At 31.2% G+C, this 13017-nt stretch overlaps 1 long non-coding RNA gene across 1 annotated transcript; it reads right to left on the reverse strand.

Moving 5' to 3' along the window:
• Nucleotides 1–2311: 2311 nt before the first annotated feature.
• Nucleotides 2312–8300, reverse strand: LOC109121220 (uncharacterized). Its single transcript, XR_002028671.3, has 2 exons — nucleotides 7668–8300; nucleotides 2312–2630 (listed from the first exon to the last, which is right to left on the reverse strand). It is a non-coding gene; the product is annotated as an uncharacterized lncRNA (long non-coding RNA).
• Nucleotides 8301–13017: the final 4717 nt, after the last annotated feature.

Genomic DNA, 13017 nt, shown 5'->3' on the forward strand with positions numbered 1-13017 from the left:
AATAAAAAGATGTCATTTTGAAGGATATGACTATCGAAAAATAAAAAGATGTCATTTTGGAAGGTATGACTTCCAAAAATGCAATTTCAACTTTGAAACGGTCCACAAAGTTATTTGGACGAATATAAAAAATGAAACGGTCCACAAAGTTGGTATGGACAAAATATCAACAATGAAACGCTACACATTGTTGGTATGGACAAACATGAGGCATGAATATAAAATGATATCAATTTCAAAGATGTGACGAACTAAAATAAAAAGATGTCATTTTGAAGGGTATGATACCGAAAATTCAATTTGAACTTTGAATTGGTCCACAAATTTGTTTGGACAAATATCAACAATGAAACCGTCCACAAAATTGTTTGGACAAACATGGGGAATAAGTATAAAATGATGTCAATTTGAAAGGTATGATGATCCAAAATAAAATGATGTCATTTTGAAGGGTATCACTACCGAAAATGCAATTTCAACTTTTAAATGGTCCACAAACTTAATTGGAAAAATATAAACAATGAAACAGTCCACAAATTTGTTTTGAAAAAAATGTGAAAAGTGGATTTTCATTTTTATTTTATGAACAATGAAACATATTTTAACTTGGTTAGCACAAACAAAAGTACTATACAAAAATATCTCGCAATTCTAATTCTTTACTAAGATTGATTTCTAGGTAATTCCTATAGATTCAAGTGGTACCTCAAATGTACTTAAGTAACGAAAGAATTTGTTCATCTTCCTTCACACAAAGTCTTTGAACTAGACCTATCATCATATTTCAAGTGCCCTCAGAAGAAATAAATTTTCAATTTGCGCACATTTTAAGTGTTTTGCATTGGGAGCATCTGAAAACACACTCACACTAGAAAAATGTTTTACGCATGCAATTGTGGTACCATATGTATGACCTTAATGTAATTCTCCACTAATGTGAGAACATTTGAATTGAAATCATGTAGGGCTTGTTAATAGTTATTAATGTAATCTTAGGGATAAAAATGATTAATTCCCTTCTTGAGAATTGCGACTAAATAGATGCTTTCAACATTTATTACGCTTTTAGCGTTTGATTCTATTTGTTGTCCCTTCCTTATGCACTCTGGACTCCTTTGGAACTTTGTTTGTCTGAGTTTTTCACTTTTGAATTTTCTTCTTTTCGTTTGGAGTGTTTATTTTCTTTTCTTCAAATTCTGCTTGCTAAAACTTGTGGGGAATTTTGACCACTTTCTTTTTTTTCCATTATTTTGAAGTCACTTTTATTTTCTTGACATTCAGGGACTTTGATAACTTTCGTACTTGACAAAAACTGAACTTTGAATCTTTATTTATTACTTGCTGACTTCAGTGCGCTCAAGAAAATCAGGCAAAAAGATAGATAGTGCGTAAAAGCATTTAGAAAGGGTATAGGCGAAGATGTGGTTGTCCAAAGAAAAGGCTTAAGGCTCAAAGTAGGACAAACTAAGGGTATATATCATTTGATAGGCTTTGAAAGACCCAAACGGGTCAAAGAAGGCCTACAATTATTTTTCAAATCAAACATTACTGAGAATTTTGCCTCAATAACATTTAGGCCAAGTTCTAGATCAGCAATGCAAAACAATTGAATTTAATTCAAAACTCACCACACAATGAACATGAAACAATAAATCTGGTTTTGTTCTAATCTTGAATGTATACAAGATAATTTTACAAGTGTGACAAAAGTATGAATGAAAGGTACAAAAAAGAATCTATGGTTTAACAAGAAGTCAATCTTCTTTACGGTACAAATTATTTTCACATGCACACTTGAACTTTGTTGACACTAACAAATTCAAAAAATAATTTCAAAAATATAAATATTAAAAGAATAAAAAATAAGATCTTTCGAATAAAAAATATTGAACTCAATAAGGGCTGCCTACGTTTGTCATTAATGAGAATCAGGTTTGCGTAGTTCTTCTAGAAATGACTTAAAATCTATAAACAATAAATGAATTTTTGAAAGGAAAAATAATGAAAATAAATAACCAATGAGCCACATTGAAAGGCGGGCAATCTTAATTGAACAAAAAATATTTTTTATTAATCAAAGAAAATTGAACAAGAACGAAGAAATCAGTGAACCACATTAAAGGGCTGACCACCTAAATTTAACAAACGTAACAAAAAAAGAAATTAAAGATTTACGTTGAAGAGCGGACTACCAAAACATAACAAAAACAAAACAAAAAAAATTATTAATCAAAGAAAAAATGGAAAAAGTATAAAAAAAAAATGAATGAGTCACATTGGAGAGCAGACAACCCAACATAAAAAGTGTCAATTAAAATAACATTTCCAATGGAATATAATAAAAATCAAAGATATACAGTGAATGTGACATGATGTACAAAAATTAATGCAAAATATACATACCAACTCGGAGTGAAGCCTAATAAATTCTAGAAATCTCTGTACCAAGTTGGTTAATTTTTTGAGGGCCTTCCTTAAAAATTTTGCCCCTGTTTCATCTTCAACGACCTCCGATATTTAATCATGTACTATCTCCTTTGTAAAAATTTGGAGACCTCCTCAAAATATTTTGCCGCAGTTTCCGTTTTCAAATTTTGGAAAGCTTACAGGGAAGATGACTGATATGGCACCTACATATCCCATAGAAAAAGGAATCAAGTCAAACGTAGTTCCAACAGATTGTAACTCGAATAGGGAATGGACTGAGATTACGATTGTTCTAAAACTAGCTGACCAAGAAAGATTTTGAATGACTGGGAACCCAAGTGGACAACTTAGGTTGGAAGTCGTGACAACTTTTCGACGCACGACGAACCAATAAATTGTCCATTATTTTGAAAAAGGATTGAGTATAGAAAAGTCCGGCCTACGAATCCCAAAACCTTTTTTTAATATGCTATACCTTACAATGCTGGAAAAAAAGCCATGAATGCAATGAAAATATACAATAAAATGAATGAATATATAGTAGAATATGCAAATAATCAACAAAATATACAAGATATAATTAACAACATAATAAAAGAATGATATCCAAATTTTAAATAATTAACCCACAATGCTTACAACCTTTATATCCCATCATAGTCGTCATTCTGTTGACATCATTTGAATTAGAAGCAATGTAAAGGTGAATAAATTAAAAAAAAGAATTTACGCAAAATAATTTTTAAGAACGTGTAAAGGAGGGGTGGGGTAAAATGAGTTTAAAGAGATTAAAGGAAAAAAGGAGTCACCACCCAATATTTAGGAAAACTAGGAAACCAATTAATAAATTAATTTGAAAAATAGTCTACATTTTAGATAAGGGGTTCAAATTATTCCAAAGGAATAGGTATCCTTATGAATGCACAAATGTGGTTCTCGACTAAGTTCATTTTTTTCAAATTTAGGAGGAAAATAAAATTAAGTATAAATATAATACACATGCAATATACACAGTAAAAATAAAATAATAATATCGGTCTAAGGTTTGCCTAACATCGATATACAAAATAATGAATTGAAAAATATAATTTTATATCCTTACGAATAATTTCAAGGAAGCAAGTCTTGGGTACCTATAAACACACTTAGTGAAATTTTTAGTAATAAATAAATATGAATAAAATTTAATATATGAAATAATAACATAAAAATAAAAACTCGTCTTATTAACATTGGAGGCCTTGTAAATCGGCGGTAATTTCTTTATCAGTCAATTTCAACATAAAAAATATGTAGACTTCAACTAAAATTCCATCTTAATAAAATGGGGAGGCCTCCAAAACCGATGGAGAGATTTTCTCATTGGTCATTTCAATAATTTTAACAAACAAGTTATATAAAATTAAACTAAAAATTTCCGCCATTTAATATTGGGTAGGCCTCCAAAACAGACGGAGTGTTTGGTCATTGGCCAATTCTAATAACTAAAATATATAAACTTAAATTAAATTTCCGTATTTTAAAATGGAAAGGCCTCTAAAATCTACGGAGAGTTTTTTCATTTAACAAATTTAACAAATATATAATATGAACTCAAAAATAAATTTTTTACTAAAAAAAAAAGAAGTGCGCAGTAAGCAATGACAAATAATAAGTGTGAATTGTGAATTGGTGATCTTCTTTGTTTTAGAAACAAAGAAAGAAACATAAATAAATAATAGTAATTAAACGAACATGAAAAGTAACCAAACTAAACAATTCATTAGTACAATTAAGAACATTTAATATAAGTTCACTAGTAATATTGAAATTTAAATAAACGAAGATGATAAAATAACAAATAAATACAACAACTAATGAATGGTTAAAATAGAGATTTTAATAACATAAACAAATAATGAATAAACATAGCAAAAACATAACTCCCATAGTGTTATAGTGGTTGAAAATTCAAATTAAGTAATAATAATTAATTTTAAAAAAAGCAACATTAACTAATAATAAGGTATAGCCGCAACAAATAAAATTTATCTATTAATTATAAAAATTAATGATAATGCCAAAATAATATTAACCAAGTAACAATAGTGAATAGTTAAATAAACTAATGAACTCAAAATGAAGTGGAACAACGATATAACTGTGAATCAACATTACCAAAACGACATTCCAAATGACATGATTAATGGCAAAATATTTTTTAACAAAAGATAAATAAAAATAACAATATTAAAGAAGAACACATAATCAACTACAAATAGATAATATTGTTGGGTTTTATTTGCCCTGATTTCTTACCATAAATAGGTTTTCCTTTTAGGAAAATGTTTTGAATTGACTATTCTTTTTTTGGTAGAAAAAGATTTAGGACTCTATAAATAGAGGCATGTTCCTTCTAACTTAATTAGCATTCACAATGTAGTTTTAAGGGCTTTGAGAGTTTTGGTTAGAGGGAGAATTTGTGAACCTCTCATGTATTCCGAGTGAATTGATGAGGTTGTTTCCCTCTGTATTTTGTACTCTCATGTTTATAGTTGATTGCTCATCTCCTTTGTGGACGTAGGTCGATTGACCGAACCACGTTAAATCTTTGTGTCTTTTGGTATATTTCTCGTTGTCTTCTTACTCGTGGTCTTTCGAGGTTTGCTTTGCTAGCTTCCGCGTTTACACCTGCTTATTTTCCGGTCCTAACACGTGGTATCAGAGCCAGATTCAATGATGTAGTCAGGTGTAGTGGTTCGATAATCGATGATTGAACCAAGTTAGAAAGAGGTGTTCATCTTGACGGGTGTAGTTCTAGCCGCAACCTTTTTGACAGTAATGAAGATTTTGTTGGAGAAATTGTTTCAGAGAGATTCTCTGTGTTGAGACATAAATTTTGAAAAGGAGATTATGGAGAGGAGAAGCAAGTTGTTGAAGATTAAGTAAAGAAGGTGAACAAATTTATTTTGTCAGAAATTCAGGCCAAGGGGGAGATTTGTTGGGTTTTATTTTCCCTGATTTCTTACCATAAATAGGTTTTACTTTTAGGAAAAGGTTTTGAATTGACTATTCTTTTTTTGGTAGGAAAATATTTAGGACTCTATAAATAGAGGCATGTTCCTTCTAACTTAATTAGCATTCACAATGTAGTTTTAAGGGCTTTGAGAGTTTTGGTTAGAGGGAGAATTTGTGAACCTCTCATGTATTCTGAGTGAATTGGTTGAGGTTGTTTCCCTCTGTATTTTGTACTCTCATGTTTATAGTGGATTGCTCATCTCCTTTTTGAACGTAGGTCGATTGACCGAACCACGTTAAATCTTTGTGTCTTTTGGTATATTTCTCGTTGTCTTCTTACTCGTGAAAATGCAATTTGAACTTTGAAACAGTCCACAATGTTTTTTGAACAAATATCAACTATGAAACAGTCCACAACGTTGTTTTGACAAATATGGAGCATAAAAATAAAATGATGTCAACGTGAAAGGTATGACTACCCAAAATAAAAAAATGTCGTTTTAAGGGGTATGACTATCAAAAATGCAATTTAAACTTTGAAACGTTCCACAAAATTATTTGGAAAAATATCAACAATGAAACAATACACAAAGTTGTTTGGACAAAAATCGAAAAAGTGGATTATCATTTTTATCTTTTGAACAATGAAACATATGATATCTTGGTTAGCACCAACAAAAGTATTGTACAAAAGTTTCTTGCAATTCTAATTCTTTACTGTAATTGATTTCGAGGTAATTCCTATAGATTCATGTGGTACCTCAAATATTCTTAAGTAACCAAAAAAATTGTTCATCTTGCTTCAGGTAAAGGCATTGAACTAGACCTCTCATCATATTTCAATTGCCCTCACAAGAAAGAAATTTTCAATTTTCACTTATTTAAAGTGTTTTGATTTGGGAGCATCTAAAAAAACACACTTATACGCAAAAAAATGTGCAACGGATGCAATTGTGATACCATATGCTTGACCTTAATGTAAATCTCCACTAATGTGAGAAAATTAGAATTGAAATCATGTAGGGCTTGTTAATTGCTTGTAATGTAGGCTTAGGAACGGGTAAGATACTCATTTGGGATAAAAGGGACTTATTCCCTTCTTTAGCATTGCAACTAAATAGATGCTTTAACGATTTATTACGCTTTCAGCGTTTGATTCTCTTTGTTGTCCCTTCCTTATGCATTGTTGACTTCTTTGGAACTTTGTATGTCTGAGTTTTTGCCTTTTGAATTTTCTTCTTTTTGTTTGGATTGTTTATTTTGTTTTCTTCAAATTCTGCTTGCTAAAACATGTGGGGAATTTTGAATACTTCTTTTTTTTTCTTTCTTTTAAAGTCATTTTTGTTTTCTTGACATTTCGGTATTTTAATAACTTTTGTCTTTGACAAAAATGAACTTTGAATCATCGCTTATAACTTGCATGTCTTCTGTGCGCCCAAGAAAATAAGGCAAAAAGAGGGATAGTTCATAAAAGCACTTAGAAAGGGTATAGTCTAAGATGTGGTTGTCCAAAGTAAAGACTTAAGCCTCAAAATGGGACACACTAAGGGTATATATTATTTGGCAGGCTTTGAAAGGCTCAAATGGGTCAAACAAGGCGTACATCATTTTTCAAATCAATCAAATAATGAATAAACAGAGCAAAACATAACCCCATAGTGTTATAGTGGTTGGAAAATTCAAATAAATTAATAATAATTAATTTTATAAAAAGCAACATTAACTAATAACAAGGTATAGGCAACAATAAATAAAATTTATCTCTTAATTATAACAAATACCGATAATACCAAAATAATATCAACCAAGGAACAATGGTGAATAGTCCCACTAACTAATGAAGTCAAAATAGAGTGGAACAACGATATAACTGTAAATAAACATATCCAAAACGACATTCCAAATGACATGATTAATGGCAATATAATTATTATCAAAACATAAATACAAATAACAATAATAAAGAAGACAACATAATCAACTACAAATAGATAATATAGGGTTCATTAGACCAAGTTTCTACACAAAATCAATTGCAATTATAGGAAGACAACACCACGAAAATCCTTAAATAAGATTAGAAACTTCTGTATCGTAATTAAAAACTACGCTAAAATGAATTAAATCAAAGCATTATGCCAACATATTTTGATATGAAACAATATTAACACATAAAAATAAATGGACCCAAATATGTAAACAAAAAAAACGAAGGAAAGAGAATAAGAAGTGCAGAGGAACACCTTGGTAAAAGAGGATGACGAAGAGCTTGCTCAATCTCGATTTCGCTGGAGTTATTTATTTTATGTCGATAAGCCTAAAATATTGCTGCCATTTTTTGGAGCAAATATCCTGATGGTTCATTCAAATGCAAACAAAATTGGATAGAAAATGTAAAGGGGAAAGAGGATGGGGTTTGTGGTGCATCTGGAAAGGGAAAAAAATGGAAGAATGAAGGTTGGTTTGGTGGTTTATGGTCGGGTTTTTGGACTGTGTTGTTGATCGATTTTGGGTGGTTGTTGGTTAAGGTTTGGGTATGGTTTAGGAGTGGGTTGTGGTGGTTATTTCAGTTGTGTTTTGTATGCTAAAATGGGGAAGAAGATGACTGGTTTCAGTTAGAGCTTGGTCGGAAAAGTGGGAAAAAGAAGACCTGGCAGCGTCTGGAGAGAGCTGCTGGCAGCAGCTATGAACAAGATGACAGTTTGGTCTACTGACTGTTTTCGTGTGGTTCTTTGCTGGAAAAATGTTAAAACAAAACGGGGTTTTGGGGCTTGCCAAAAAAGTCTCCGGTGAGGGTGGTGGCCCAAAAATAAAAGCATCAAAGAATTTCTTAAAACATTAATCTAATAATTATCCCCTAAATCTTTATCCACCACTTAAAAACCCAATGGACCAACTCTTTTATATATAGGGAGTTGAAAACTATGGGCCAAAGTTATGGTCTTGAAGTGTGGCCCAAAAATTGTCGATTGATAAAATATATGTGTATGTAAATTGTATTCGAATTTGAATGAATTTTTAGACTGCGCAAAATATCAAAATGAATATTAACAATGTAACAAAGAACATAAAATTAATATAAAAAATGTAATACACGTAATTAATTACATGTAAAAATGTAATGTAACAGAAATATTAATTTTATAAAATAATGAAAAAATATTTGAACGTCTGGCTATGACAAAATGATTTAAACATAACAATCGATAAAAACCCCTAATACTTTGAGAAAGATGATGATTATCAACAAATTTCATCAAAGTGACAAAAACATGTATTTTGAATTATTTAAAATACAATACTCAAAATGTATTAATTTTAAAACTATCGGACCAAAATTTTGTGTCAACAACTTGCCTCTTTGTTTGATTAGGATCGATGAACGAGATCCTAGTAAAACAAAATTGACGAATCCAAATTTGGTTTAATAAACATTGAACAAAATAATTGAGACGCTAGTAGAGCTTTTGAGCAAGACTCCACGTCTGTCGACGAGGCTAAAAATAATAAACAAAAGAAAAACATTAATTGTAAACTTAGAATGTTCACATACCTTCGATATTACTTGCAAAATTTCACAATGAAGGTGTTGTACCTTTTCGAAAGAATGATGATGAGAATAACATGTCACTTTGAACGAAGCGACAACCCAACTTGTCTCTTTGAAAGGCGGACTACCCAACTTGAACTTAACATGCCACTTCGAACAAGGTGACAACCCAACTTGTCTCATTGAAAGGCAGGCGATGCAACTTGAACTTAACATGTCATTTGAAGGGAAATGATGACCCAATATTATCTCTTTGGAAGGCGTACGACCCAATTTGATCATAATATGTCAATTAAAGATGGATGAAAACCCAATCTTGAACTTAACGTGTCATTTAAAGGGAGATGACAACCCGATATTGAACTTAAAGTGTTACTTGAAGGGAGATAACAACCCAATCTTGAACTTAAAGTGTCACTTGAAGGATGTGACGACCCAACATGTCTCTTTGAAAGGCAGACGACCCAATTTGAACTCAACATGTCATTTGAAGAGAGATGACAACCCAATCTTGAATTTAATGTGTCATTTGAAGGGAGATGAAAACCAAACATGTCTCTTTGAAAGGTAGAGGAACCAACTTAAACTTAACATGTCATTTGAAGGGAGATAAAAAACCAACATGTCTCTTTGAAAGGCGGACAACCCAACCTGAACTTAACATATCAATTAAATGGAGGTGACAACCCAATCTTGAACATAGTGTGTCATTTGACGGGAGATGGCAACCCAACATGTCTATTTGAAAGGCGGACGACCCAACTTGAACATTTCATTTGAAGGGAGATGACTAACCAACGTGTCTCTTTGTAAGGGGGATGACCCAACTTGAACTTAAAATCCCACTTTGAACGAGGTGACAACCCTACTTTTCTCTTTGAAAAGCGGATGACGCAACTTGAACTTAACATGTCATTTGAAGGGATATGACGACCCAATCTTGTCTCTTTGAAAGGTGGACAAGCCAATTTGAACTCAACGTGTTAACTGAAGGAAGATGACAACCGAATCTTGAACTTAATGTGTCATTTGAAAGGAGATGATAACCTAACATGTCTCCTTGAAAGGAGGACATCCCAACTTGAACTTATAATGTCATTTGAATGTAGATGACAACCCAACATGTCTCTTTGCAAGAAAGACGACCCAACTTGAACATGTCATTTGAAGGGAGATGACAACCGAACGTGTCTCTTTCAAAGGAGGACGACCCAACTTGAACTTAACATGAATGTCCTATGACAAAATCTACCATATAAATGATAGTAGCTAATATAATATAAACTATGCAAACATGACCATATGGACAAGGTATTAACCAATGCAACGATTCAAACTTAATAACATCATATTTAATGGTATGACAAACCAATTTGAAAAGAATTAATTTATTTAAGATAATAAATTAATTTCTAAAAGATATCATTTTGAAAGGTATGACGACCTAAAAAAAGTCATTTTGAAGGGTATGACTATCCAAATTTAAGAAAATATCATTTTGAAGGGTATAACGACCCAAAAAAAAGTTAGACGACCCGCAAAAATGTCATTTTGAAGGATATGACGATCCAAAAATAAAAGACGTCATTTTAAAGGGTATAACTACAAAAATTAAAAAGATGTCAGTTTGAAACATAGGACTATCCAAAAATAAAAAGATGTCATTTTGAAGGGTATGCCTACTGAAAATAAAAAGATGTCATTTTAGAGGGTATGACTACCAAAAATGCAATTTCAACTTTGAAACGGTCCACAAAGTTATTTAGATGAATATCAATAATGGAACGGTCCACAAAATTTGTATGGACAAAATATCAAAAATGAAACAGTACAAATTGTTGGTATGGACAAACATGGGGCATGAATATAAAATGATATCAATTTCAAAGGTGTGACGACCCAAAATAAAAAGATATCATTTTGAAGGGTATGATACCGAAAATGCAATTTGAACTTTGAAACGGCCCACAAAGTTGTTTGGACAAATATCAACAATGAAACCGTCCACAAAATTGTTTGAACAAACATGGGGCATAAATATAAAATGATGTCAATTTGAAAGGTATGATGACCCAAAATAAAAAGATGTCATTTTGAAGGGTATCACTACCGAAAATGCAATTTCAACTTTGAAATGGTCCACAAAGTTATTTGGACAAATATCAACAATGAAACAGTCCACAAAGATGTTTGGAAAAAAAATGTGTAAAGTGGATTTTCATTTTTATTTTATAAAACAATGAAACATATATTAAGTTGGCTAGCACCAACAAAAGTATTATACAAAAATTTCTCCCAATTCTAATTCTTTGTTAAGATTGATTTCTAGGTAATTACTATAGATTCAAGTGGTACCTCAAATGTACTTAAGTAACGACAAAATTTGTTCATCTTGCTTCAAACAAAGTCTTTGAACTAGACCTACCTATCATCAAATTTTAAGTGCCCTCAGATGAAATAAATTTTAAATTTGCACACATTTAAAGTGTTTTGATTTGGGAGCATCTGAAAACGCACTCACACTCAGAAAATTATTTAACGCATGCAATTGTGATATTATATGCTTTACCTTAATTTAAATCTCCACTAATATGAGAACATTTGAATTTAAATCATGTAGGGCTTGTTAATAGTTATTAACGTAGGCTTAGGGACGGGTAGGATAGTCATTTGGGATAAAAAGGGACTTATTCCCTTCTTGAGAATTGCACTTAAATATATTCTTTCAACATTTATTACGCTTTTAGCGTTTGATTCACTTTGTTGTCCCTTCCTTTTGCACTTTTGACTCCTTTGGAACTTTCTTTGTCTGAATTTTTCCCTTTTGAATTTTCTCCTTTTTGTTTGGAGTGTTTATCTTCTTTTCTTGAAATTCTGCTTGCAAAAACTTGTGGGGAAATTTGAACACTTCCTTTTTTTTTCATTATTTTGAAATCCTTTTTATTTTCTTGACATTCAGGGACTTGGATAACTTTTGTATTTGACAAAAACTGAACTTTGAATCTTCACTTATAACTTGCATGCCTTCAACGCGCTCAAGAAAATCAGGCAAAAAGTGAGATAGTGCATAAAAGCACCTAGAAAGGGCATAGGCTAAGATGTGGTTGTCCAAAGAAAAGGCTTAAAGCTCAAAGTAGGACACACTAAGGGTATATATTTTTTTTTCGGCTTTGAAAGGGCCAAACGGGTCAAAGAAAGCCTATAATCATTTTTTAAATCAAATATTACTCAGAATTTCGACTCAATAGCATTTATGACAAGTTCTAGATCAACAATGTTAAACAATTGAATTTAATTCAAAACTCTCCAGACAATGCACATGAAACAATAAATCTTGCTTTTTTTCTAATCTTGAATGTATACAAGATAATTTTACAAGTGTGACAAAAGTATGAATGAAAGGTACAAAAAAGAATCTATGATTTAACAAGAAGTCAATCTTCTTTACTGTACAAATTATTTTCACATGCACTCTTGAACTGTGTAGACACTAACAAAGTCAAAAAATAATTTCAAAAATATAAATATTAAAAAAATAAAAAATAAGATCTTTTGAATAAAAAATACTTAACTCAATAAGGGCTGCCTACGTTTGTCATTGATGAGAATCATGTTTGTGTAGTTCTTCCAGAAATAACTTAAAATCTATAAACAACAAAAGAATTTTTGAAAGGAAAAATAATAAAAATAAATAACCAATGAGCCCATTGAAAGGCGGGCAACCTAAATTGAACAAAAAATATTTTTTGTTAATCAAAGAAAACTGAACAAGAACGAAGAAATCAGTGAATCACATTGAAGGGCGGACCACCTAAATTTAATCAAAGTAACAAAAAAAGAAATTAAAGAGTCACGTTAAAGATCGGACAACCCAAACTTAACAAAAACAAAACCAAAAAATTATCAATTAAAGAAAAAATGGCAAAAGTAAAAAAAAAATGAATGAGTCACATTGGAGGGCGGACACCCAACTTAAAAAGTGTCAATTAAAATAACATTTTTAAAGGAATATAATAAAAAATCAAAGATATACAATGAATGTG

Source organism: Solanum lycopersicum, chromosome 10, assembly GCF_036512215.1.
Source record: "Solanum lycopersicum chromosome 10, SLM_r2.1".
Classification (NCBI taxonomy): Eukaryota; Viridiplantae; Streptophyta; class Magnoliopsida; order Solanales; family Solanaceae; genus Solanum; species Solanum lycopersicum.